General features: G+C 34.3%; 2 long non-coding RNA genes across 2 annotated transcripts; both read left to right on the top strand.

Annotated features, from left to right (window-relative positions):
• Nucleotides 1-1,973: 1,973 nt before the first annotated feature.
• Nucleotides 1,974-25,550, top strand: LOC105349080 (uncharacterized). Its single transcript, XR_010714800.1, has 3 exons — nt 1,974-2,132; nt 2,450-2,570; nt 25,219-25,550. It is a non-coding gene; the product is annotated as an uncharacterized lncRNA (long non-coding RNA).
• Nucleotides 13,402-14,422, top strand: LOC136276578 (uncharacterized). The gene is made up of 2 exons (XR_010715092.1): nt 13,402-13,634; nt 13,807-14,422. It is a non-coding gene; the product is annotated as an uncharacterized lncRNA (long non-coding RNA).
• Nucleotides 25,551-26,895: the final 1,345 nt, after the last annotated feature.

Genomic DNA, 26,895 nt, shown 5'->3' with positions numbered 1-26,895 from the left:
TGTGGACAGGGGCGCGCAACATTTAATATGATAACCTATTGTTGAAGAAAAAAATGATAGAAAGTGTATTTTATGATTGTTATTTAACTTAAAATAAAGTGTGTGCCATGTCTATTATCTTATGACACAGGGAACCGTCCAGAACCCGACGAAATATAATTCTGCAAAGACTTCTTCAAAGTTTTAAGAACGTCTTGTTACCTTTTTTCTGTCAAGTGTACCTCATTCTCCAAAAATAAGCTTTGACCAGATGGAGTTATCTTTGATAGCGAATGACACCCCCCTTCCCCCCAACAAAGACTTGATCATTGTATGATCATAAGAAAATATATTGAGGGTTTTTTCATTAATATACCGCAAAATATCATGCATATTTGAAATCAAAACGACGCACCGGAAGTAAGTAGCATGTTTTTATTTCTTATCGAAAGATTAGATCGACAGTTGGCACCTGTAATTTGCATGAAATGCCAAAAAGGATACTTTCAAGACATCGTTTTATTAGACCTTGAATTAACTTATAAATTGTAAGATTTTAAGATGGGATGCAAAAGAGAAAAATGTGTATTAATGATAAAGAAGTATTTATCATTCTTGTTATCTTTGCTAAAAAGGGAAATTATCGAAACAATTTTAGTGTAACCGTGTGCATTGAAAAAAGAATTTACTATCTAACTAAAGTTTAAGTTTATTTCTTGCGTCTAAACTTAAATATTTCAAAACGATAGGTTCGTTGATTCAGTTACAAAATAAGTATTTGCAGTATTACGCATTTCTCGTCCCTAGCATTAAAGTGTTACTAAGAGTTTTTTTTTAAGTGAAAGAAACTTGAATTTATATTTTAAAAAAATGTATAAAAGTTTAATCACCAAATTGACAACATAATGTTGACATGACGTCATTAAGATTATCTTATTTTGATAAATTAATGTTCTGTTGCAAAAAATGCGTGTTTTGTCTATGAGACATAAAGCGTAAGTACTATGTCAAGTATGATGTGTATGATTACGTATGTACATGTAAAAAATTTTCTTGCTCTGACCTGCGCTTAATACTTCCAAATGCAAACTATTGAGGAAAATGACAGTATTTTTATTTGATTGCAAAATTGCGGAATTAACTCATTAAGGTGACGTCATAGATAAAGAGGTAATTGACAAAAAAGACTTGTATATAGTTTAAAGTAAAAGGCACACTCTTTATAATAATTATGGTTTTTATACGACAATATTTTTTAAAATGGTAAAAATGTGGGGCAGACATATGACGAAATAAAATATCGTCTTTTAGTTGGATTAAAAAGTTTTTAGAATGCATTTCATAGGTTCTGAATCGGCTATCATGTACACGTATTGGTTTGTCCTTATGACCCCTTACATAGGCGTAAAGCCCAATTTCGCAATAAAGCAACTGCTCGATTAAACATTAGTTTATGATTAAAATTTGATTACATATAAGGCTTGGAATAATTCTCAACATCTGGCGAATTACTGCGATGGGTGTTTCTAAACAAGCTGCTCGATATACAGCCCATTTCAGGCACGTAGCATCGGGGAGTGGTGGTGGTGGTGGTGGTGGGTGGGGGTCTAGTACATGTAGGGCACATTTTTTCTTATATTTACAGAGAGAAACTTTAATTATCATGAAGTTTCTCCACCAACATTTTGTGTATATTTAATAAATTGAAGTAAAAATCAGAAAATCAAGTGATATTGTTATAATTATACCCGCTCCCACTTTGCATTTGCATTAGATTAGAATTGTGATTATATGCGGTTTGCCGTTTTCTATGGCTTGTAAAAAAAAAATTCGGATGAGCCCCCCCCCCCCCCCCTTCCCACTTTCAAAATCGATGCTACGTGCCTGACATTTGCCCAATAACTACATGTAGAAATAAATTACACGTAATCTTCTACAAAGTATATCATAATAAATTTTTTCTGACAATTTTCTGTAATTTTTAAAGTGCACGTGATTATTACCGACGTTAAAGTATAAAACCGTGTCCGGATTTATTCAAGTTGCTTAGACAAATTCAACTAAGATGGAGCGTTTAACACTCTTTGTCTCCATTTTCTGTGTTCTTTTTGTTTACGCTGAGGCGTTTTGTTGGCCTGAGGGTAGAGGAAATGGTAAGTACATTGTGAACAAATTAAGGGTATTTAAGAACATTAATTACATTTAGATTTTTTCGTTGACAGTTTTTAGCTGAGATTAAGTTTCTATAGGATGATAGATATAAAATCATAAGCGAATATGAATCATTGGCCTGAGATTGATTTAATAAAATTGTTCAATAAATCCACTAAACCGATTTTTTTTTATGAATTTCTGAGCGATGAAATGTTATTAATTTTTCTTCTTATTTGATACATGGCCAGATGCCGTTCCTGATATTGTTAGTATTAATTAGCATTTCAGATGGTGTGTTTTTCGTTTTTATTTGTAGGGTACTATTGTAAATACAAGAACAAGCATCTGCGCAAGGGCGAAAGTTACTTTAATGCAACGGGTCCATTCTGTTTAAACTGCACGTGTTCTGAAGATGCATACACGTTAAATTGTTGCAGGTGAGTACACGTACTTCCTTAAAAACAAACAACATTAATTAACTCAGTAAATATAATCAATATTTTCTTTGATAATATGCTATATATTAACAGTGCGACATTTAATTCCGGACATGACAAGGTCCGGGCTTTTAGCTACCCTTTCCGTTGGACATAGCTTACTTTTGTTTATATATCTTGGTGGGACATTTTACTTTGATCCTATCATGTCAGCATGAATGTACACATTGCTCTAGTTTTCTTATAATTGTCTCTCAAATATCAAAATCCCATGGGATTTTGGTGGGATTTTTCATCCCATCTCAAACCCCACCAAAATCCCATGGGAGAAAAAAATCTTTGTGGGATATTAACTCCCATGGGATTTTTTCTCCCATCTTTGGTGTTTATAGGATAATTAATCCTATAAAAGGCTTTTATAGGATTTAAAATCCTCTGAATGACCATGTTGGGATATTTTATCCCAGAGGATAAAAAGTCCTCTAAATATATTATCTTGATTGATTGTATGTTGGGGTTATTTACTAAACACTTATGATTCAATTGTCTGATCATATAGTCTAGTAAAAGCAATATTCAAACAACCAATGTATTAATTTATTAGATAATGTCATTATATCCATCTAATGAATTACACATGCTAAATTATATGTACCATCAATAACATATTCTTCTTGAAATGACTTTATAGAGCTTATAACAATAAGGTTTAACAAATTCTGCGAAAATAAATACCAAAAATTACCAATTCTATTGAATATTAATGAAAATATTTCTGTTTATGTAAACCTATAAACTCTTACTTTTCACTGCAGCCAAGAGAATCATTTTCGTTTTAAATTTTGATTGATTGATATGATTTGATTTGATACTGTACATCAGGTAAACCGGCATGACCCAAGGAACAAGAATATATATGATTTATGGGCGGGGATCTCAACTGTTTTCAAGATATTTGGGCACTTCCTGTTCAAAGCAAAAGGGGGGGGGGGGGGGGTCATGACCACCCTTGGGGCCCATGACCTATATACTATTTGATGCTCCTTGACACAAGGAACACGAATATATTTGGTTTAGGGGTGGGGATCTCAACCGTTTTCGAGATATTTGGACACTTCCTGTTTAATGGGGGTCAGGACAACCCCCAGGGCCCATAACCTACATACCATTTGATGCCCCTTAACACAAAGAACAAGAATATAAGTAGTTTGGGGTTGGGGATCTCATAGGAATTTAATGAGATATTTAAATTAGGGCACTTCCTGTTTCAGGGGTAGACGGAACCACTCCCATATGGCCATAACCTATATACCATATGATGCCCCATTACACAAGGAACAAGAATTTATACGGTTTAGGGGTGAGGAGTCACGGTTTTTTAAATATTAAGTAATTTCCCAAACCTCGGGGTTGGGGAATATATATAGTCCCCAGAGATCATATCTATAATGTACCATGTATTGACCATAATTAACACTCAATATATTTAGCATTTGAAAAATCCATGTCAATATATTTAACGGTTTTCAAGTGATAACCATTTACAATATAGTGTATAATTTTTCCCTACGGATTCAGTGTTAGACTCCACCCCTATTTGACCCCCAAAACTATGGTTGCCCAACCCCAATTTAAAAACAATAAATTTAAAATTTAAAACAGGGTATGCAGGCCTATCATATTCTAGATCTAGAGTTGTGTACAACTCTGTTCATGCAGCCATCTCTGAGAAAAGCAATGGACAAGTTCAGAGGCAAGAAAGAAGAAAAAGAAGAAACCGCTTTCAAAAACAATGTCTCCAAACTTCTTTTGGGAGACTTAATTACAAAAGGTTACACAATGTAAACAATTATTTTTATATACATACAGAAGGAGAGTTTATTAATACTCCCTCTTCGGTTACATGAGTAGAATAGCCACCACTTGAGTGAAATTTGGCCTTACCCAGAAAGTTGGAATTTCCTATTCTGATGACAATTTATAGGCTTAAGTTAATTACTGAGATAAGAATAAATTAATACTTTTAAAACGGTTTTTATCAATTTAATCATTAAATTTATAAATCTGCAGTGAAGTTGCTCTCTGGTTTTATGAAATAACATTAAGAAACCTGACAAATTATAACCCATTTTTTTTTTTAAAAATATGTTTCTTTCAAATGTAGTACAAATGTAATTACATGTAAACAAATGTAGTTATCATAGTATCAACCTTAAAAACCCAAGTGTATGTATCCTGTGCAAAAGTGATATTTAAGATGTTTTTACACTAGTTAAAAAATCATCTCCCTTCTTTCATTACGTATACATGTATGATATGTAAAGGTACACTTGACCTTCAAAAACATCTAGCTACTATAATTACGGTACTACTATTGAAATGAACAAGAATCAACATATTTTTACCCTTTTATTGTATATATATATGCGTCAAAAATGTAGAAATACATGTAAAAATTGAACATTTTTCATGAAATTCTTATATATATATCCATCTCCAGCATAACCCTGGTGTGTTTTAATTTTATTTAAATTAAAGGTAGGCATATCATACTTGCAGGTCCTACTGTTTATCAAAAGGAGACTAGAAACCAGAATAGATAAGATATTCACTAAATATGATTGTTAACTTCCATTTTCATGGAAACAAAAAAAAAAAAAAAAAAAACACATGCAGGATGGCATGTCTAGATGTGAATAAAAATGCTACAAATCATCCAATTTACCAAAAAAGAGCAATTTCTTAGCATCAGTGATGATTATTTCAAATATGTGTAAGAAATGACCCAAGAAAATTGCCACAAGTTTCATAATATTAGGTAAAATATTTCAAACTTATAAATGCTTTTTCTGACAATCAAAATACGGGGAGTGTAATACATGTAAGAGTATTTCTAAGTGATTTGATGCTTTTATCATAGTAATATTATGTAGATGTATGTAGTACTGAATAAGGTTTCTTATTCAAGGAGGTTGAACAACAATTGATGTCTAAAAGATTAAGTTAATATGTTTTACTAAAGGAGAGCCCCATGAATCTGTGTTAAATAGAGGAGTGGGGAAATGGTAGGTTCACTTAAATGGCTATATTTTTCTTATACCTCAATGGAATTGGCAATATGATGCATATTTTTTCTCAGAATTGCATAAGCTTTCTAATTTCATCTTTTCATAGAATTTTAGTGTAAATTCAAGAGAGCAAGTCAGACAGTTTTGGATAATAATGGGAGTAACTCCCTCCTAAATTATTATTTTATTTTTAAATAAAATATGTTTAAAGATATTAATTGTTCCTCTGAGTTGGGAATTGTAACTTATTTTTTAAAAAGTGTTCATCCCACGGGTACATAATTAATACTAAGGAAGTTTTTGTCCCATGCTTTTCCTTTATAAAAAAAAGTCATTGCCCCATGCCTGTTAAATGAACTGGGTCCCATCATTGCGATAAATTTAAGGTTCTCAAAAATTATAGCTCATACAGCCTCAAAATATTAGATTTGCTCATCTGACTTATATTGGAATCATTATTATATGATTGACATTTATTAGTCAAGATTGTTTTAAAATATTTATTGAATGGCGGATCAGAGGCTAGAACCCATTAATTTCTTAAATAATATTTATTTATTATGCAGTTGTATTATGTTGGTCTCAGTGGTACTTTTATGGATATTGTAAGGTTATACTACAAACACTTAAATGTTTATTCAATAGTTATGTTACATATTAAATTTTTCCTAATACTCTACTCAACAATGCTCAATGAGCTTAAATAAAGCTCTGAATACATACCAGGTACATGTATTTGTAACCATGTTCAACAACTCTCTCTCTCTCTCTCTCTCTCTCTCTCTCTCTCTCTCTCTCTCTCTCTCTCTCTCTCAGCTCTCCTAATGAATGATTCTGGTTTGTTTCAAAGTTAATTATGAACATGATTATATATACCGGGTATGTTCTCTTTCTCTCTCTCTCTCTCTCTGAAAATTTTTGGCCATAGGTTTTAAATAATTAATTCTGATTTTTAACTTGCAGTTACCTACGTATACATGTAGTACTTAATTATTTCTGATCGACTTCTTCTATTCATTGACAAGATGTTTTAGTAACTAAAAGCCTTGTATTTATGTTACTCATTATTTACTGAAGTTGTTGTCTTTCTGGGCAGTCATATGGTATATCATGTACATAAATTGTTGTTTGACAATACACATAATAAAATGTACATGTAGTAGTGTGACAAGGACTATTCATAAAAGCACAATGTCTATTCTAGATGATGTAGATATACTAGCTGGCAACCTATGAAAATATGCCCCCATGTACTTCATGTAAAATATATATTAACTCATTTTATTAGCAAACAGCAGTTAGAACATGAACTAAGATGGCAAATGGATATCCACATTAAATACTCCTAAATTAAGAACATACAAACTATCAAAGGAAAATTTTTGCCTAGAAAATAACATCTCAATGAACATTCCTAAACATATTGTTAGCTAGATCAACAATGGCACAATTTCGGTGTGGGGTATACTACCCCTGAAAATAGAGACTGCACAATTTCAGGGTGAACTTGTCTAGACTGAGTGCACATGAAAACTATGTAGACGAAATACATGTAGTGGACACATTCCAATTTCTTCTAAAATGAACTAAGATTACAATCTCAGAAAAAAACTATATCAAATTGTTATTTTTCCAAATAATCTCTCTAATTTCTCTAGTTTCTAAATTCAAACTCTCATTTGTAATTTTCTAAGACAAGCTGCAAATTTTATTCATTCTGCATTTTAATTAAGACAAATTAAGTTCTTGCCCATGCATAAAATCATAACTTAGTGTTAACAGTGACTTATCATAGGTCCAATGGGCAGGTGTTTGATTTATGTAATTTTATACTACTCAGTTGTAAAAGATACACATGTCACAATAATAAATGATTTACTTACTTACATATAACTTCAACCATTCAATCATTCAACGGACTTATATAAATTTGAATTAGTTTGGTAAGACTATCTTAGATGTCCAGCTCAGTCAATTAAGTTATTCAAGTTTTTACAATCCTCATATGGTATATGATATATATTACATCAAATTAATAATTTTTGGTAAAAATATGCTTTGCATAAAGACATTAATAATTGATAATTTTATACACATGTATAATATTTTTGGAAGAATATAAGTTGACATATTAGTTTACTTTGAAATAGGAGTAGTAAAATAATTTGACTATAAGACAAAAACGGTTCCTGAAAAAAGTCTTCACCCCCCCCCCCCCCCCCCCAATGAGAGAATGCAACAGTGCACAGTCTATAATAGACATGATGCCAGACTATATAATGTTTTTTAAAATGTTGCCAATTGTACTAATGACAAATTTGAAATATGGATCTGTTCATATTACTTATAAATATTTCCTTAAAATGAAAACAATACAAGTGTTAGTAACAAAACTGTATTTAAACTTTATCAATATAGATCAATGCATATAGTTTTGTGAATGCAATGATTTGTATTATATTGACTATATATGATAATCTATACTCTTTCAACATTTTATTACTTGCACATTCATTTCATTTATAATATCATTTTAATAACTTTTAAATATTGTATCGATGTCAATTACAAATAAGCTTTACATGTGCCAGCTGTGTACATGTAGCATTATAAGTCTTTGTTGTGTTCATTATGAATTCCTCACAGATAAGTCAACTGACCAAGGAGACACATTCTGTGTATACCTAATTACTATCCTATTGTCCTAAAGCATCTACCAATTCACATGGCAGTATCTACAGGTGTCAGTCTGTGTATATTAATTAGCACCCTATTGTTCTACAAAGAATGGAGATATACACGTGTAAGACACGTGCGAGCTGATACAAGATTGAACAGAAACACGTGACACAGGTGAACTCGCTCGAGGCTAAAATTGGATGAAGAAAATAATTAGGAACATACATGTACTTACTGCTCATGATAGCAAAATTATTCCCCTCGTTTGTCTTCACTCCACTTCCGAGTTTTGGGAACTGGCTGTGAACCAGTTTATCAAGTTGCATGATAAAATGGAAATTTGGCACATACATGGAGTGAATTGTGAATCTTTATATTAATTTTGGATTGTTTTTCATCCATTTTTAAGGTTCTGCGTTCTTATTTTTTTTTTTACTGGAAGTTCAGATGCGAGAAATTTTTACCGAACACTTATCATTAAGGTCTTCCGTCTCTACGAAATCAAACACGGTTTTTATTACGTGAATGTAAACATTATTAACCAATTTTGTTAACTTTTAATCGTTACTATCAATATTAATGAATCAGATAGCTTTTGGCATTAGAAATTTACGTGGATCAATGCGACATATATCATTTTAAGTAAATGGTAGTTGTCTTGACAGTGAGACACCAGCGTCCCTGGTTTTGCAAAGCCCGTTACAATGCCATCCCGAAACGAAGATTATTATATTCACATTTTGCCAATCAATACAAGTGTGCGTAAGTTTTAAAACACTGTAAATTATCGGGCTTCTTAACATGTATTAAACGGGATGCCACATATTTGGGCTGATCATTCAATTAAATTATTTCGTGTAAATCCAAGTTAAATGCAATACATGCATAATTTTGAGAATCATTTTCAAGAATGAACAAGTGTGTCGGCTATAATGAAAAAAATATCATTGGTTTCTAATTAGAACATATAAATGATAACGAAATTCAAAGCTAATGCTAAGCTGAGTATCAAACCGGCAGTGACAAAACGCGTATTATTGACCGGACGGACCCCTTTGAAAATTTAAATTTACATAAAGAAATATCGAAAATATGCCTCTGACCCCCTGGCAAACTAAAATGTCACTCCGACCCCCCCCCCCCCCTCCCCAAGGAAAAAAAGCTGGATCGGTGCATTTCATGTCAGGCGGTGATATACATAAATGTCCCTGGTAGTACTATAAAACATCAAAAAGTAATTATTCAAATTTTGAATAAAGAACCATAACAATGGGTGAAATACTCTATATTTTTAAGAATATATTATTCCGAAGAAAAAATTAGCTTTACTTTTATTGATTTTCAGTTTATTTCCTTTTTAATAAGATAGCCTTACCTTATATTTAAAAAAAAAAGCTCATATCATTAAAGCGCGAGTGGCGCAGTGGCTGCGCGGAGGGCGATATAAGTAGTAGTAATGTACTAGCGTGGGATCAAATCACGCCCACGGCACTGATTTTTCTCCAAAATTTCTTCATAATAAGTTTATAATTGAGAGCAAAATTAACCACAAGCTAAGCAAGTTGAGAGAAAACAAAAATCTAGACAAAAACACTGACTTGTGTGCTGTGTACACAATGACCTTCTCGATATACATGTACATACAAAACGACATGAATACAAAATATGTACACAGATATACAAAGCAAATATATAGGAATTGGTGAATAATATATTTACTAATTTAGCATCACAAATAAAGCTTTATGAAATGGAGTATCTACGGTATGAATGCTAGCAGTTTGAATTATAGAAAATTATTTGTTGTACTTACATAATATAACTATAATTAAGGCGACATATTCAACATTGTTTTATTAATTTGCTTATTCAACATGCGGAAGAGAGGTTACGAGATCAACAGGAAAGGAATTACCTTAAAAAGCATTACAAAATAAATTCGATTTTGCAGTCAAAAATTAAAAAAATTGATATAGCTCTGATGTTTTGACGTATCTAGTTATTTAAAGTATTGTAGCTTTAGAAATTTGTATCCGTAATTAATTTGTTACAATCAAGTTTCTTTTTAAAGGATTTTGGCTATTCTCGTCGCCTTTTTTACCGATGATTACGATACAATCGATTTCAAACAGGTGGTAAAATTTCTCTTCTGGATGGAAAGTTTTACGCCTGTCATTGAACAATAGCATTGCAAAAGGTAACGCCCACCGATCCCGAAAAAAGCAAAAACGATTGACTGTGTTCACCCACCGGAACGTGTTCAATACACAAACTCATTATTTTTTCCCTCGTTTCACTCCTCCGAAAATAAATCTTTTCTTGTCCAATTTAAAAAACAACAACAAAATGAAATAGGTTAGGTGCGTTCGTTACAAGATCGCATTTAATAACAATTAGACACAAATAATATAAAATAATTGCATACCATATAAACAAACATGTAAATTGTGCAATACAGTGTACAGGGCGGGCAGGGAGGGATACTATCAACTCCTTACAATCTTGTAACGAACGTCGCAATGACCAAAATCACGCATGAAAAACTATTTATACTACGCGCCAAGTCACTCGTGCGTGACGAAACTACTAATAATAGAATAAAGATTTCCGTATTGTCGTAAAATCAAAAACGTTAAGGTGGATCTCTACACCCAATAAGTGTAGGAGATTTTTGTTGCATGCATTTGTTACTAATACTCGCCACAATATTCAACAATAATAGACCTCAAAATACAATACACTATTTTCTAGAGAAATTTTAAAATATCAGTCTGCTTCCATATAACCCCTTATTTATCAATTTTTTAAACATTTCTGTTTTAAAATTATTATGAAAGTGAAATGTCATTAAAGTTAGAAATAAAAGACAAAATCATCGTGAATGAAGTTTGTATGATTTTTATTGGAATCCACATAAATATGAAACTTAAATATAAAAAAAATTCTTTTAAGGCAAACTGCTGGACAAAATCCCTCAAAAATCTGAAAATATAAACATTATTCGTTGGTTAATAGGATGAAAAAAAGAAATTGAATGAAATTGAAAAATTAAAGAAAATACTGAATTATTATGAAAGATCCTGTTTAAGAGTTGTCTTTCTTTATTTTACATGGTCTCAAATATCTTGGGACCATTTTTTAATTAATAAAATTAACGAAGAAAAAAAAGGGGGGGGGGGGCAAGTCTATGCTGAATTTGTATATATAAGATTTGTAGTGCTTATGATAATATTTGAAGATGAAAAGTTATATTTTTGATGAACACCTTATATATATTTAACTATTCAAAACAAAATATTAGTAGTGAAATTGCTTTTTACTTTTTTATATACAATAGCAATTATAAACAACAACCAAACGCATATTAATACATACATTAGATGTCCATAATGATAAACATGTATGTGTGGAAATGAAAAACATGCTCCTGTTAAGAATTCTGTCCCTATCTCCATTGGCTTGCAAATACGGGCTTCCACTGCTATTGCTACATGTACCTAGCTTTTTCTATTTAAATAAAAATACATAAGTTTAATGTCTAAGTTTCAAAGCAAGTCGTTTACTGCAAATGTTTTACATTTGGGAAACTGGGATCAATTCAAGAGATCGTACTTACGGTACTTTCGTTTTTTATAAAACAGTAAATTATTTAAATTCCACGTTTTCCGTACAAAACAGCTGATAATCAATGTTAGTTGAAAGCTTTAAACAGGAAGAAAATTGACATACATATAAGCGTTTTGGTGACTTTATTTCTATATCATCTCCCTCGTTAGAAGAGTTCAATTTAACGGTGTATAGCTATTTTGTACCACGACACAATATTAATAATCCGGAACAAAATGGCGTTTCGAACGGATGTCAGACATGTTGTGACGATGTAGCCTTCCACCTTAAGAAATTCATATACAAAATTCGATTTACGTCTCAATGTCATAATTGCACCCAAAATCCCGTCAGCCACGTGACCGATCGAGATGATCTCCCCCTGAAGAAAAGAAAACTTAATTTAAGACTTCGATATTTTCCGTTATTACTTTATGGTTGATTAAAAATAAAAAAAAGACGTGTGTGAATCATGTAAGACACTTAGTGTAGATATTTAATTTCAATAAACTAACAGGTAGTTACTTATTTATTATACGAATTTTGTTTTATTCAGTTTTCCTTTAAAATGTTAACTAATACAATATATATATGTAAAATGAATTGGATTAAAAGAAGAATCCGTTGATTCGAGTTATATTTCATTTCAAAATTCTCTCTCTCTCTCTCTCTCTCTCTCTCTCTCTCTCTCTCGTAATGGCTACAAAAGATTGCTTTTAAAATTGCAAGTTTTACGTTAATCACCTATTTTACTTAAATGTAAAATATTTGCTTTGTTCAAAATGCAATGTCTATAAATAAAATGTACGACTTTGAATTTTACTTTTGCCAAGATTTTTCCTTATTTTAAGGGGATTCCGTTTTTTTCTTAATTTTATCAAATTGAATAATTTATCAGCAACAAATTAAGAAAGCGCAATTACATATTAATTTAAAAATGACTTATGGGAAAAGATATAATGTCCGGGTAGTGCTGTTGTAAGCGCATTCACATCTCACCGCTGCGATCCGAGTACGATCCCCGTGATCAGTAGTGGTTGTACGTGAGAGGGTATGGTGGTCGCCCGCTCGGACACGTGGGTTTTCTCCGGGCACTCTGGCTTCCTCTCAATGTGGACTAGAAAACGTCTTCAGTTTCTTATACGTTCTAGTGGGTGAACACAGTCAATCGTTTTTGCTTTCTTCGGGATCGGTGCGCGTTACCTTTTGCAATGCTATTGTTCAATGACAGGCGTAAAACTTTTCATCCAGAATAGAAATTTTACCACCTGTTTGAAATCGATTGTATCTTAAATGCTTGCATGGACAGATTGATGTTCATTATTCAGTTGTTGATTACATAATCTCCCTTCACACACGATTGACCCGAGACGATGGCACAGGTAAACTAACGAAGTTACTGCTCCAGACACGTGTGTGTCTGGGGTATGTATACACATGGTACACGAGTCTGGTGAACAAAGAGGTTTCACACCTTGTAACGTACTTGATATGATTGTAAATATATATATGTTTGAATTTCCCGCTTTTCTTTTTACTCTCTAAACCTGTCACTGGAGTGACGTGTACACGGCTAATTTTAAATACCGCACTCCAGTCCGTGCAGTCCAGCAGAGTGGACGTGTGTCTATTTAGAGGCACGTGGTAGTCACCAAGATTGGGAAATTCTCCCTACTTTGTTCATTTCCGAATGTTTGTCACCATTTTCAAGGTATTTGTTTGTTTTTTAATGTTATGTATGTTTAATTGGTTTGTTTGCTATGTTAGAAAGCTTAGTTTTAAAAGCACGTGTTCGAATGGAAAATTGTCATTTTAGAACTGAACACTAACGATAAATTGTTTCAAGTATATTCCATTCTATCTTAAAAGAAATTGTGTTAAAGGGGATGACGGTTTATACCAGCTGAATTGTGACTACAAGAGTCGGAGACGAGTACGGAGCGCCAGACCCGCCATTTTCCATCCATATCGGGGACACGTGGCGTCGATGTACGTGTATGGTGTATGGTGACCGGGAGCGGTCTACGCTGGAGACGTTGGTATATGTGTGTTGTGTTGTGGTGTCCTAACGTACCGGAGCAACGGTTGTGTCATCTGTCCGTGTGTCTGTGTGTCCGTGTGTTTGTCTATGTGATGTCCGGGGTTTGGGTGAAAAGTCACCGGAAATATACCGAGGAACCAGGAAAGGAAATGTGACGAAATTTATTGAAATTTCACTTTCATTGTTTTGAATATTTGGTTCTCGTATAATTGTAGTGATATTTTTGTGAAATTGATTTGAAAGTTGATAAACGAATTTAGAGAAATTATTTGAAAATCTAAATATATGTGAATCAATTTAAGTGTTTAAATTTTGGAAAGAATATTTTGTTTTGAAGTCAATTTAAAGATTTGTTGTTGAAATTAGAGTCGACTCTCTCTTTTAGAATCTGGTTTAATATTTCTTTCATTTATTTTTTTTCTTGTATGTATTTTTTTTCTTATTAAATATTTGTTTGTTTATTTTGGTGTTTTGGTTGTTTCTGATACAGACATCTGGCAATTCCAAAGAACTCGTCTGATCATTATATCAGTTCAGGATATATGATTCATGACACACCTCTAGACTAGTAAATTGATTTGTGTATAATTAACTACTCACTTATTAACAGCTCAAACAGAAATTAAATTAGACTGTGTAAAATAAGCATTCATTAGCTAATACACGGGTATAGTCCGTCAATCAGTGGACATAGAATGCATGCACGAGACTATCAAAATGAAACTAATGTTCAAAATATGCCTTAATCGTTACTTATCTTTTAAAAAATGACAAAACTCACAATTCAGCAATTTAAACCTTGTTTAAAAAATGCAATCAAGTAATAACGAAGTAATAATTTCGGAAGTAATTACGTCCCTGGTCTTAATTTCTTGTCCAATAAAGAACACCTTTCTTTCGAGCGCTATAGTCAGCAATTTAACTCCAAATAGCTTAATTAAATTGTTATACTGACACTGAATCATTATTTAAACTGAAAGAAACTTTAACATATCTTGACAAAGGATGTAAATAAGTGTAAAATTAAATTCCATTATCGTATTTTCAAAGAAGTTACGAGACAAACTTCATCATGCGGCCATCTTGGACTTTCGCCTTGATCCGTTAATAATCCCTCGATTGTTTGTTAAAATGTCCATGCTATTTTGATTGTAATAAGTCCGAAATCAATATAAAAATGAATAATCGGGCAATATTGATGTAATTTCGGGCAGGTGGCATCGTTTTTTATCCCCCCCCCCCCAATTCAAAAACGATGTTACCTGCCTGAAATTACATCTCAGACTCATCCATTCATTCATTCTTTCTTTATTTCCTCCCTTAGGAGATTGTGGCATGAAATTATACAAAGAACAATATACAAAAAATCATTACACACACGCACACACACACACAAACAAGAAAAGAAAAACTATATTACCCTATTGCCACTTGGCATCGAAGAAAAAAAAAATGACAAAGAAAACAAAAACAAAAACATATATACATGGGGATGTCCATTTGAGTATGACTTGATGTAAACTACAACTATAACAATGTGCACAGTGTAGAAAAGTATCATGACTATTCTTGACTATTTACGTCGTGTTTTGAATAGAACACAGGTATCGGTTGTACCATGCTGCGGTGTCCCTCAAGAAGCGGAAGTTGAGGATGTGCAAGGTGCGTAAATCAAAGTTAGCTGTAATGTTGGAGAAAAGTCTCGACCCGAGCAAAAAGAGGTAGAGGTCACGTGTACAGAGACCACTGAGTTCAGCACTAAGAGAGATGTCGAAGTTTTCGATAACTGTATCCCACCAAGCTTCTCGAAATGCAGACGTCCCTGGACAAACGGTGGAGATGTGCTCAAAGACGTTGGTAAAATTGTTGCTGCACATAAGACAAATTTCCGGTGAAATTTCAGAAAGTGTCCATAGTTTAACAATAAATTTACAAAGTTCTATTTCGAAAACATTGGATGGGATTTTCCATATAGCAGAAGGTGGTCTTCCTGCGTTTATCTTACTGAAAAGGTAAAAATCTGGGTCAGAAAACATCCGATGGCGTCTTGAGTCAATATGAGAGTTCGTTACTGCTTCTTTTACGGATTTTTTCCATAGAAGTTTCGGGGGAAAATAGCCAACTTGAAGATAAACTGTGAGGTATTGAAAAAGATTGTACTTAAGCATGAGAGCAATGATGTCGTGAATAAAGCCAAGTTGTTTGCGTTCGGGGGATTGTAGGTAGGAAAACAGTCGATGTAGAAATATCTGTTTGGTAAGGGTTTTAGTGTCTAGATCACATAATCGACCGAAAAAAAGAAGTTTTCTTTTATCAATTTCGGATGATATGGGAAGAAGTCCGAAGAGAGATTCACAAATGTCCGATCTCGTTGTTTTTGGAAGGCCCATAGCGTTTTTGCATATGAAATGTTGGAGCGTGCTGAGTGCTTGGAGATCTCGTTGCCGAAGGTCGCACCAGAGTTCGCATCCGTAGAGAATAGATGGAAGGACAACTTTTTTATACAGTCGGGATAAAGTGTCGGGATTAAGATGATCCCGTATTTTGATACCGAAGTACGCTTGTCTCCCTTTTCTACATCCGTTTTCGATTTTTTCGGTATGGACCAGTTTAGATTGGAGGAGGATTCCTAGGTGATTGTATGATTCCGATAATTCGACAGATTCATTTCCGAGAAGCCATGAGAGATTCGACTGATTTCGAATTGATGAAGAGGAGAATCTAAGAACGCTTGATTTATCTGCATTGAATTTGAATCTCCAATTTGTGGAGTACTTATATGCGGTGGTAAGGATGTTTTGGATGACTACAGGCGTCAGGGCGATGCAAGATATATCGTCTGCAAGCGTGGGGTTGGAGCTAGCGATGTTGTAGATTCCCGTATTTGAACATTGACTTTGAATTTCTTGGAGAAGGTCATTGATGAACACAAGATAGAGAAAAGTTGAGAGTATGCCTCCTTGGCGAACTCCTTGTGAGACAGGGAACCAAACAGAGTTAGTGTAGTTCACCACGACAGAGCAAGATGTACCAGTATGGCAGTCGTCAATTAAAGTCCATAACCGCCCAGAAACTCCAAGACGATGAAGCTTGTACATTAGACCGTGCCTCCAGACAGTATCAAATGCTTTTTGAGTATCGAGGAATGCAACGTATACCGGGCTTCCACGTTCAATGTTGTGAAAAATGGTTTCTTGAAGGTTAAAAGAGGCAGTGAGACAGCCGAGTTTGGGTTGAAATCCCTGTTGCTGGGCGTTAGGAAAGTCGGATGAGGATAGAACATGGGTTTTGATCCTGGTAAGTAAAATCTTTTCAAACAGTTTTAAAAGGCAAGGGAGTAAAGCTATCGGTCTATAGCTATCTGGGGATTTCTTTGGCTTATTACCTCCTTTGTGTATGGGAACAATAATGTCCCTTTTCCAAGAATCTGGGATCTGGCCAGATTTAATAATAGAGTTAAATAAATGAAGCAAACAGAGATTCAGTTCTGAGCCACCATAAATGATGTGTTCGTTTTGGATGAAATCTTTTCCTGGAGCTTTTCTACGTTTCAGATCACGAATAAGTGTGGAGATTTCGTCCATGCTGATGTAACCTCCAGGAAAAAAGTTGTTAAGCATCGTTTCGGTTTTTAAGGATTTGTACAGGGTTTCAATAGATTGGTAAAACACAGGGTTGAACGAGTCGTTGTTCTTAGGGTTGTAAACGTCTTTAAAATGATGTGCAAATGCGTTAGCAATATCACTAGGATCTGTAAATGTGTCATCTCCGAGTTCTATTTCTGGATAGGAGCGAGAGCTTCGAGGTCGTTGGCGCTTGATCAACTTCCAGAAGAGTCGAACGTCGCATTCGGAAGCCTCGTCAATGTCCTTGAACGCTTTTGTCGTAAATTCGTCGTGTGCAGATTGGAGTCCATTCCGAAAATCCCTTTTAGCACGCTTGTAGTTTTTATACGATTCATGACACATGCCACGGGGCCGTCCTTCACTTATCCATATTCTGCGTTTTTGACGTTCTAGGGCATGGAGATGCTTGACTTTCGGTGTCCATTCGGGTTTCAAGTATGGTCTATATTTGGAAGTTGGAATTGTTGTGGACGCAGCGTCATGTAACATATAATTTAGATCAGAACAAAAGTTTTCAATGTCATTAGCACAATCAAGATGTCTATCTAATAACCAAGCAGACTCTCTAGAAACATGCTCTTGGTATTGTTCAAGTTTACAAGATTCAGCTTTGTGCCATGCAGGTAAGCTCTTAAACGATTTATGTAAAATACGATTTTTAACATGAATATCAATATTAATTGCAACTGGGAGGTGATCTGATGTACAGCTGAATGAACCTTCCTCATACACATGGTACGAATTAACGTGCTTACAAAGAGAACTACTACAAAATATAAAATCTAGAGTAGTCTGTGTTGAGGTAAATGTATAGCCTGAACCAGATGTGCTAAAATCAGCACGAGGACGTCCTATATTGTTACGTGTGAGAAATCCCTTTAACAATTTTGATTTATACAGATTTGTATGCTGAAGGTCTTCTTCATAAGAGCTAGCATTGAAATCACCCCCAATTACTATATCACCCAGTAATGAGTAATGAGCTACAAGATCTTCCAAAAGGTTCAGTTCTGATGCATATGGCTGAATAGCACTATCAGAGGGGAGATAAACCCCAAAAATGAACAAAGATCGGTCACATGACGTTTTGAGTTCTATTCCAATGATGCGAGTAGAATCTAAATCTGTTAACAGACATATAGACAATTCAAGCTCCTTTTTGTACATAATAGCAATGCCCCCTTTACCCAAATAGCGAGAGCACTGTATAGATGTATTGTTACCAGTAGGTTCTATACAAACATAACTAAGGTAGTCTGGGTGGACAGAGTCCAGATATGAAACATTGTCACACTTAAGTTTGTGCTCAGATATTATAGCAATATCACATTTAACAAGATCAAGCATATTTGACAAACATAATGAAGAGGACATGATGCCTCTTACATTCCATGCGAGGATGCTGAGGTTATGAGACATATGTAAAACAATTGATAAGATACACAGAAAAAAGACACAAAAAATGTCTCTTTAATCAACATCGCAGTTTTGAGGGTCCTGGTCTTCATCGTCAGATTCGGCATCGTCCGAACGCGCAATTCTGTCCTGCCACTGTTTGTTGCTAAGCCAGGGTCTGCAGGAAATCCCTTTAGGCCAGAAATTTTCGGACTCAATTGTAAACGCATCTTTCAGAGATACATTGATTTTAGCGTTCCGTCGTGCACCTTCGCGTTTAGGTTTAAAGAGAACACACAATGAAACGGATATTCCTCTGTCCTTCAGGAAGTTTATCATACCGAGTTGTGTAGACCGCGGACTTATTCCAGAGATATAGAAACGTGCATTACGTCTGCGGGTAACGCCTTCAAATATGTCAGCGTCCTCTGTGGCACCTGTAGTATTGTTGGTAAGTGTGAGAGAAGCAGGCGCTTGCTTCAAGTCGGAAACTTGACCTTTTCTGGGAAAATAGAGTCGTTTCGGTTCAGAAGCGTTTTTAGGTCTGTCGTTGGAGATGTTGATTGTTTGCGACATTGGAGCGCCGTTTGTTGATTTAAGAGTTACAGTGTTTGGAGATGCGTCCGCATATGGCGTACGCGTGTCTCTAGCAACATTGTTGGCGTGAACAAGATCACTACGATCACTGTGATCACCGGGTATTTCGGTATTCTTGTTGGTAGATTCTCGAGTACGGACTGCAGACGACAAGGAACGTGAGTCTGGGGTGGAATTATGTTGACCAGAGTGGTCTTCCATTGTTTTCTTGTCCGAGTGTGTGTGCTGATTTGTGGCATTTTTGCCTTTATTAACGGCAGAGTCGTTTTTGTCGGAACGATTGGACGAGTACTGTGAATTCGGTCTGATCGTTTCAGACGGGGAAGGTTTGTCATTAGCGTTTATCGGCAGACGCATAACAGGACAGTCAGCACTATTTGAATAGGTACTGTTAGCTTGTTCGTTCAGGTGTGAAGTCCCGTTAACTTCCACCTCGGTTGGCGTAAGGGCCTTCTGCGGGGAAACAGCTGAAGCATACGATTTTTGTGCTTTTGTGTTTGAAATTTGTTTTTGTAAATTAACACATACTTTGGATACTCTTGATAGTTCGTCACTCATTTTTTTGTTCACAGCTTGGTACTCAATAAAGTCGAGACCGTCGAGTTTCTTTAACTGAGCTTTGGTGTTTTTGCGAGCAGTCTCGCATACTGTTGCGTGTGAAACAAAGTCGGATTGCAACTTGTTGGTTGTATTCGAAAGGGTTACATTTTCTGCTTTCAGAGCATTGACTGACTTTTTAAGAGATTCTATAGTCTTAACATAGCTAGATTGTGCTTTTTCAAGTTCGGTAACTCTCTGCAATAACGCTTGAGTAAGCGAACGAAGTTCGATAACCGATTGAATCGGAAACTCATTATTATCATTATTATGATCTGGTTTTGATTTATCAAACACATCCCATACATGCGAACTATCGCCATTGCAGAACAAATAAAGAGCAAAACAGTCTCTTGCGTATCTAGTGGAACTTGGGCAACTTTTTGTTGTTTTTCTGGTCATAAGTTTACCCGTTGGGCACCCCTGAATAGTTTTTGCTTTCACAAGTAGTGCATATCTATATTCTTTAATAAGCTGTTCGTTGTTCGATGTGATATCGAGAAGTTTTTGCACATATAATTCACTAGGAAGATTTTGAAGTGCATGATCAAACGAAGCGTAAACATTTGTGCTGGTTGTGTTTGTAAATTCGACTGTAGAGTGAGCGTCACTCACACCACTACATAAGCCGTTGGTGACAGCTTGCACAAAGTCTGAAAGAAACTTTAACATATCTTGACAAAGGATGTAAATAAGTGTAAAATTAAATTCCATTATCGTATTTTCAAAGAAGTTACGAGACAAACTTCATCATGCGGCCATCTTGGACTTTCGCCTTGATCCGTTAATAATCCCTCGATTGTTTGTTAAAATGTCCATGCTATTTTGATTGTAATAAGTCCGAAATCAATATAAAAATGAATAATCGGGCAATATTGATGTAATTTCGGGCAGGTGGCATCGTTTTTTATCCCCCCCCCCCAATTCAAAAACGATGTTACCTGCCTGAAATTACATCTCAGACTCATCCAAAAAATCTTGACAAGCAAACAAAAAAATAAAGGGGACATTCTTCTATATCCTTATCCGTGGGGGAGGGCGGGAGCTGGCGTGGTATATATCTGGAACTTCAATTTTACTCTTAATTTCCTTAATTAATACTTACATACTCCCCCAAAAAGTAGGGGGGGAGGCTCCATGATAATTCAAATTTTTATATGTATAAACATGGTAAATGCAAGCCCCCCCCCCCCCCCCGACCGATGCTTCGTGCCTGAATTTTATATCTCATACGAGGAATAGACCCCCACGTCACCTTTTACAAAAACATATAAATTTATCAATATCGTTATTAATGTCATGAAAAAACATCCGAAAAATGTTTAAAAAATAGGTTTCTTATAACAATAGTGCCTTGATTGATTGTCAATTTGCTACATAGAATACACATGTGATGCAAAATGTGTCACATATTTGAATAAATTCATGAAGCAAACGTTCACAAGTTTCCGAATTCGGCATTTTTGTTCGATAAAATATGGGTTTAAACTCAAACAACAGTATATTTAGTCATTCAGTGTTGATAAGGAAATTTAAAAAAAAATGTTCATATATCGAAAAAGCAATGCAAGAAAACAAACAGTTATCATACGATATTCTGATAGTAGTTGACCCCGTGACGCCACAGTTCATGATCCCGCGCCAAATCGGCTTGATTAAAAATCGTTCTGAAGGTGTGAAATCGGGTTTTCCCCAAATATCTCGAAAAGTACTTATGCGACCGCAGTAAAATTTTCAGGATGTTTTTACACATAGATCTCCATTATATCAAAAATTGACCGCACTATACATGTAGGTAGTCTAGATACCGTTTGTCCCTGGTATACTTTAAAGCAGTACTTAAGCAAGCAAATAATGAGAGAGAGAGAGAGAGAGAGAGAGAGAGAGAGAGAGAGAGAGAGAGAGAGAGAGAGATTTAAAAAAAAATGAAACATTTGGTAAATGATTAATTCATATATAATTTCTTTTATAGGGAAATAATATTGTAACCAGTAAATTGAATTTTAAACAAAAATTTCACCTTTGTTTTTTCCTAGAACCGTACATCGCGGATTTAATTACAGGTAACAAGTCTTAAACATCCGGGGATATAATTACATGTACCGGTATATACAATACGAACCACCGAGGGGTAAGAATATTAATCAAGGTGACAGTCTGACAATTTACGGGTTGATGTTTGCAACATTGCCACCTTTGGTCTTCTGTACTATGTATGTCCATGTATTTTTAAAATAAACTTATTTGATCTACTGTTACTTACACGTGTGCAGGTAATATACACAAGTACAGAAACTCGCTCAAAGCTGAGCTCGGTGCAACCAACCTATAGAAATAGCGTTTGTGAATTTATTAAACTTAGCGGCAATTTGAAGTCTTGTTACCTTCTTACATGTATCAAAACAACAACAATCACATTGAAAAAAAACACCAAACAGTCTCACTATAATGACTTAATTAAACTACAAAACTTGATACAGTTATTTTAGCATGATTTTGAAGTCAATATAAAACATTTTTTTTTCCAAATGTTATATTTTACACTCTTTTATTTAAAAAAAATCCGTTCAATGGGTAACAATGCGGCGTAGACAATCGCCGTTATTGACGATGTGGTGATGTGGTTCTTGTTCTGTGCACCTGACTCCATGAAACATGATATGAGATTGTCTTAGTATTCCGAATTCTTTTAAAGGGGGGGGGGGGGGGGTAATTTAACAATCGGGTTCGTAATTCAACATAATTATTACACTCCAAGATGGAAACTAGGAACATCACTGGGAACATCAGTCTGATCAGAGTTGAGAAATGACTACATGAAGTTTATGAGCATTAGATATGAAAAAACGTCATCATTGGGTAATCATTTGGTTGCTTACAATCTGCATAAGGTATTTTTTGAGCGTTGCATTAGTACTGCACATCAACAAAGGTCATTCTTATCTGCTGAGGTAAAGAACTGCACCTGTTAGACGCTCACCATCTATACACCATTGTGCCAAATACTCATCTCTTTTCGGGATGGATTTTTTATACACTGATTTTAGGTGGGAAGCGCCTATGGTAATTACAAGAAAGAGCTTTATAATATGTAATGAAATTATAAGTTCCTAAGAGATAGATAACAAGAAAGTCTAATTAGATGGATTAAAAATGAAGAACCAAATAATTAACTATTAATTGAGGATTAGAATCTGCATTTTATAGCAAACATGCACCTACAGTATTTTGGAAAATCAACACAATACATTCTCACAAGTCTTTAAAAGATTAATATCGGATGAAAACATGAAATGGTTGTACAGTTGTTGATCAGATCCAATCAATTACTATGAGACAGAGTTTAATGTTATGTGCAAATTAAGGTGAAATAACAAAAGAAAATAATTTATTATGAGAAATCATGAGAAAAATATCTGTGATATATGGGAACATTTATCCTATGTGAAAAATCATGGGATATATCCCATTTTCTTTAGTATGTGGGATTTTTTGTCCTATATGGGAGAATTAATCCCATCTTTTAACAATTATGGGATTTTTTCTCCCACATGGGACAATTTATCCCACAGTACTTTTTCTCCCATGGGATTTTGGTGGGGTTTGAGATGGGATGAAAAATCCCACCAAAATCCCATGGGATTTTGATATTTGAGAGACAATTATAAGAAAACTAGAGCAATGTGTACATTCATGCTGACATGATAGGATCAAAGTAAAATGTCCCACCAAGATATATAAACAAAAGTAAGCTATGTCCAACGGAAAGGGTAGCTAAAAGCCCGGACTTTGTCATGTCCGGACTTAAATGTCGCACTGTTTATTATATCAAAAAGACTTTGTCATGTTTCTTCGCCTTAAAACTGTAATGGTTACTGGTTACAGTTATAACTCTATAAACTGCATGGTGTTAACGTTTCCATTTTAAAATTCACGTTCAAGCATTGGTACTAGTATATAAACGTTCTTGGCTTTACAGTCTGATTACATCATCTTTCTTCTTACACTTGTTGGGGTCTTAAAGGTAATGATACATGTAGGTCATTTTCACACGACCGCTACATTTGCATGCAGTCAAAATATACCCCGATTTATCTGACACAAACATACTTTTATCTGCTATATGAAAGCTAAATCTCTTCAACAGCGAAAGTTACATTAAAATATTAACATTTTCCAGAGTCTTTGCCTGTGATAACACTACGTATCGATTTTGTACTATAAAATCTATAACTTCAAATAACGTATAATTGAGGCGCCAGCGCGGTTAGGTTATTTATATTTTATATAAAATTATATAAATATAAGTAATACGGAACCATTCTTTGAATATTATGAGGTGATAATTTCGGTGGGGGCGTGATCAAATCTATCCAAAAACCCTTCGGGCTTTATTGGATTTTATCACGCCCCGACCAAAATTATCAGCTCATAAAACTCAAAGAATGAATCCTTATTCCTTAATGAATTATATAACTGGTAGGCTTATCAAAAAAACCAAACGGCAAATAAAGCTTCGTTCTTAGCACCTGTCATTGTGATCATTTATACAAAGGTGGATAACTCTAATAATTCGGTATCACTTTTTTGTAAACAAAATCAAAGTGTAAATTGATAAAGACAAGTAGGAAAAATAGATTGAAAAATAACGCGGAGTTCATTTTTTTGTGTCAAGTTAAATCAATTTTCTTCAGTATCAGCAGTGCCACCAAAATGACGACATATGTGACGTAATCAAGTTAAACAAAGGGAAGCTAGCCCTTGTTGCTAGACAGAGGCCATATACAAACAGTATATATACAGAGGCTTATGGCAAAGCAAGTTTCATTTGTCAGTGATGTTCATTAAAACGTTGATACAACGGAAATTAATGACTCATTAAATATATGGAGTTTAATAAACCATTAAATATTGATACAACCGGATCCAGATTACTAAAAATAGCAACAAAATGATAATGTTAAGCACAAACTGTGTCTAGGTCCCTTTAAAAAAATGTACACAAATTTTTATATTTACCTTTTTTCTTTCTATTTCAGCATTGGCATTAATATCTTCATTCTTCCAAACGACTGTGAGAGAAAACAGGTTGGATGCAACCAGGAAGCTGTTAGCAAGGCCGACCCAAGCAAACCTTGTAATGGCCCAGTACTTAGCTTCGCATAAAATTGTTTGCAAAAAAACCCCAAGTTAATCACTCTGGTTTTTATCTTTTGCCTATTATTTCTAATGTGAACTTTTTTTGGAAATTGGTAATAAATTGTATCTTAAGATTTAGGCTCGCAGTTGCACATTTTCTTCCAGTTTATAATCAATTATATATGAAGCAATTTTTATTTATAATTTATATATTAAATCTTTGTAAACATTGTTTTAATCGTTTTTCTTAATCCCTTTCATCTTTTGAAATCTTTAAGTTATTAAAGTTTTCAGCTTGATATAAATAGCCCTATTTTCCTTGACGCAACAATCTAACATGTAAATAAGCTTTATGGGTAAAAAACAAAATTCATTCAGTACGCATGATCTTTAAGGAGTATGGATAGCGAATAATCAGTCCATTTAGTTAGCAATGAATGAGAGGTTACTTAAGTTCAAGATATATATAAGCCAATACTTACAAGTGATACCCCCACTCTGACGTGAATATACATGTACAAAACAACTAAAGTTGAAACTTAACAATAAAATGACCTAAATTAAACTTACTAAAAAAAGGAATGACACCATAAAACATTCCTAAACAAAGAGTGTGCTAAATTTCAAGCATCTGCGATTATTAGTTGGGAAGAAATATATGACAACAATATTTGACCAAAGTATTAGTGGTATAAACATCTGGTATAAATTTAATGAAAATCCGACAAAATTTGTAGGCATGAGAGCGCTTACAAGGTCAATTTTTGGATAAAACGGAGTCTTTATTGCGGTCAAAGTCCCATAACTCCAACAAAAAGTATCGATTAACGCTGATTTTCGAACTTGACCAAGGTAATAGTGGTATAAACATTTGGTATAAATTTAATGAAAATCCGTCAAACTTTGTAGGCATGAGAGCGCTTACAAGGTCAATTTTTGGATAAAACAGAGTCATTATTGTGGTCAGAGTCTCCTTTCTCCAACAAAAAGTATCGACCAATGCTGAATTTCGAACTTGACCAAGGTAATAGTGGTATAAACATTTGGTATACATTTAATGAAAATCCGTCAAAATTTGTAGGCATTAGAGCGCTTACAAGGTCAATTTTTGGATAAAACAGAGTCATTATTGTGGTCAAAGTCTCATAACTCCAACAAAAAGTATCGACCAATGCTGAATTTCGAACTTGACCAAGGTAACAGTGGTATGAACATTTGGTATAAATTTAATGAAAATCCGTCAGAATTTGTAGGCATGAGAGCGCTTACAAAAAAGTGTGACGGACGCCCGGCATTTCTATGTCCCCGCACCGCGATGCGGCGGGGGACAAAAATTTGTTGGATAAATATTAAAATATTAATTACTTAAATGTTCATCAAAACACTATTCATTTTGCCCACAACATAATCACTCAAACCTAAGAAAAAGTTGAATAAAAGCATAGATTTTAAAGATACATGTAATGATAGTGCCAATAACTAATAATTATTTAAAATATTCTATCAAAATGAGTACAAATTATCTTGAATGAAAAACTTGTGTACGACTAAATTCTTCAATGTAATTAATACAACGG

Source organism: Magallana gigas, chromosome 6, assembly GCF_963853765.1.
Source record: "Magallana gigas chromosome 6, xbMagGiga1.1, whole genome shotgun sequence".
In the NCBI taxonomy this organism is placed as follows: domain Eukaryota; kingdom Metazoa; phylum Mollusca; class Bivalvia; order Ostreida; family Ostreidae; genus Magallana; species Magallana gigas.
Note: the sequence above shows the minus strand (reverse complement) of the source record. Positions and strands in the feature narration are given on the sequence as shown.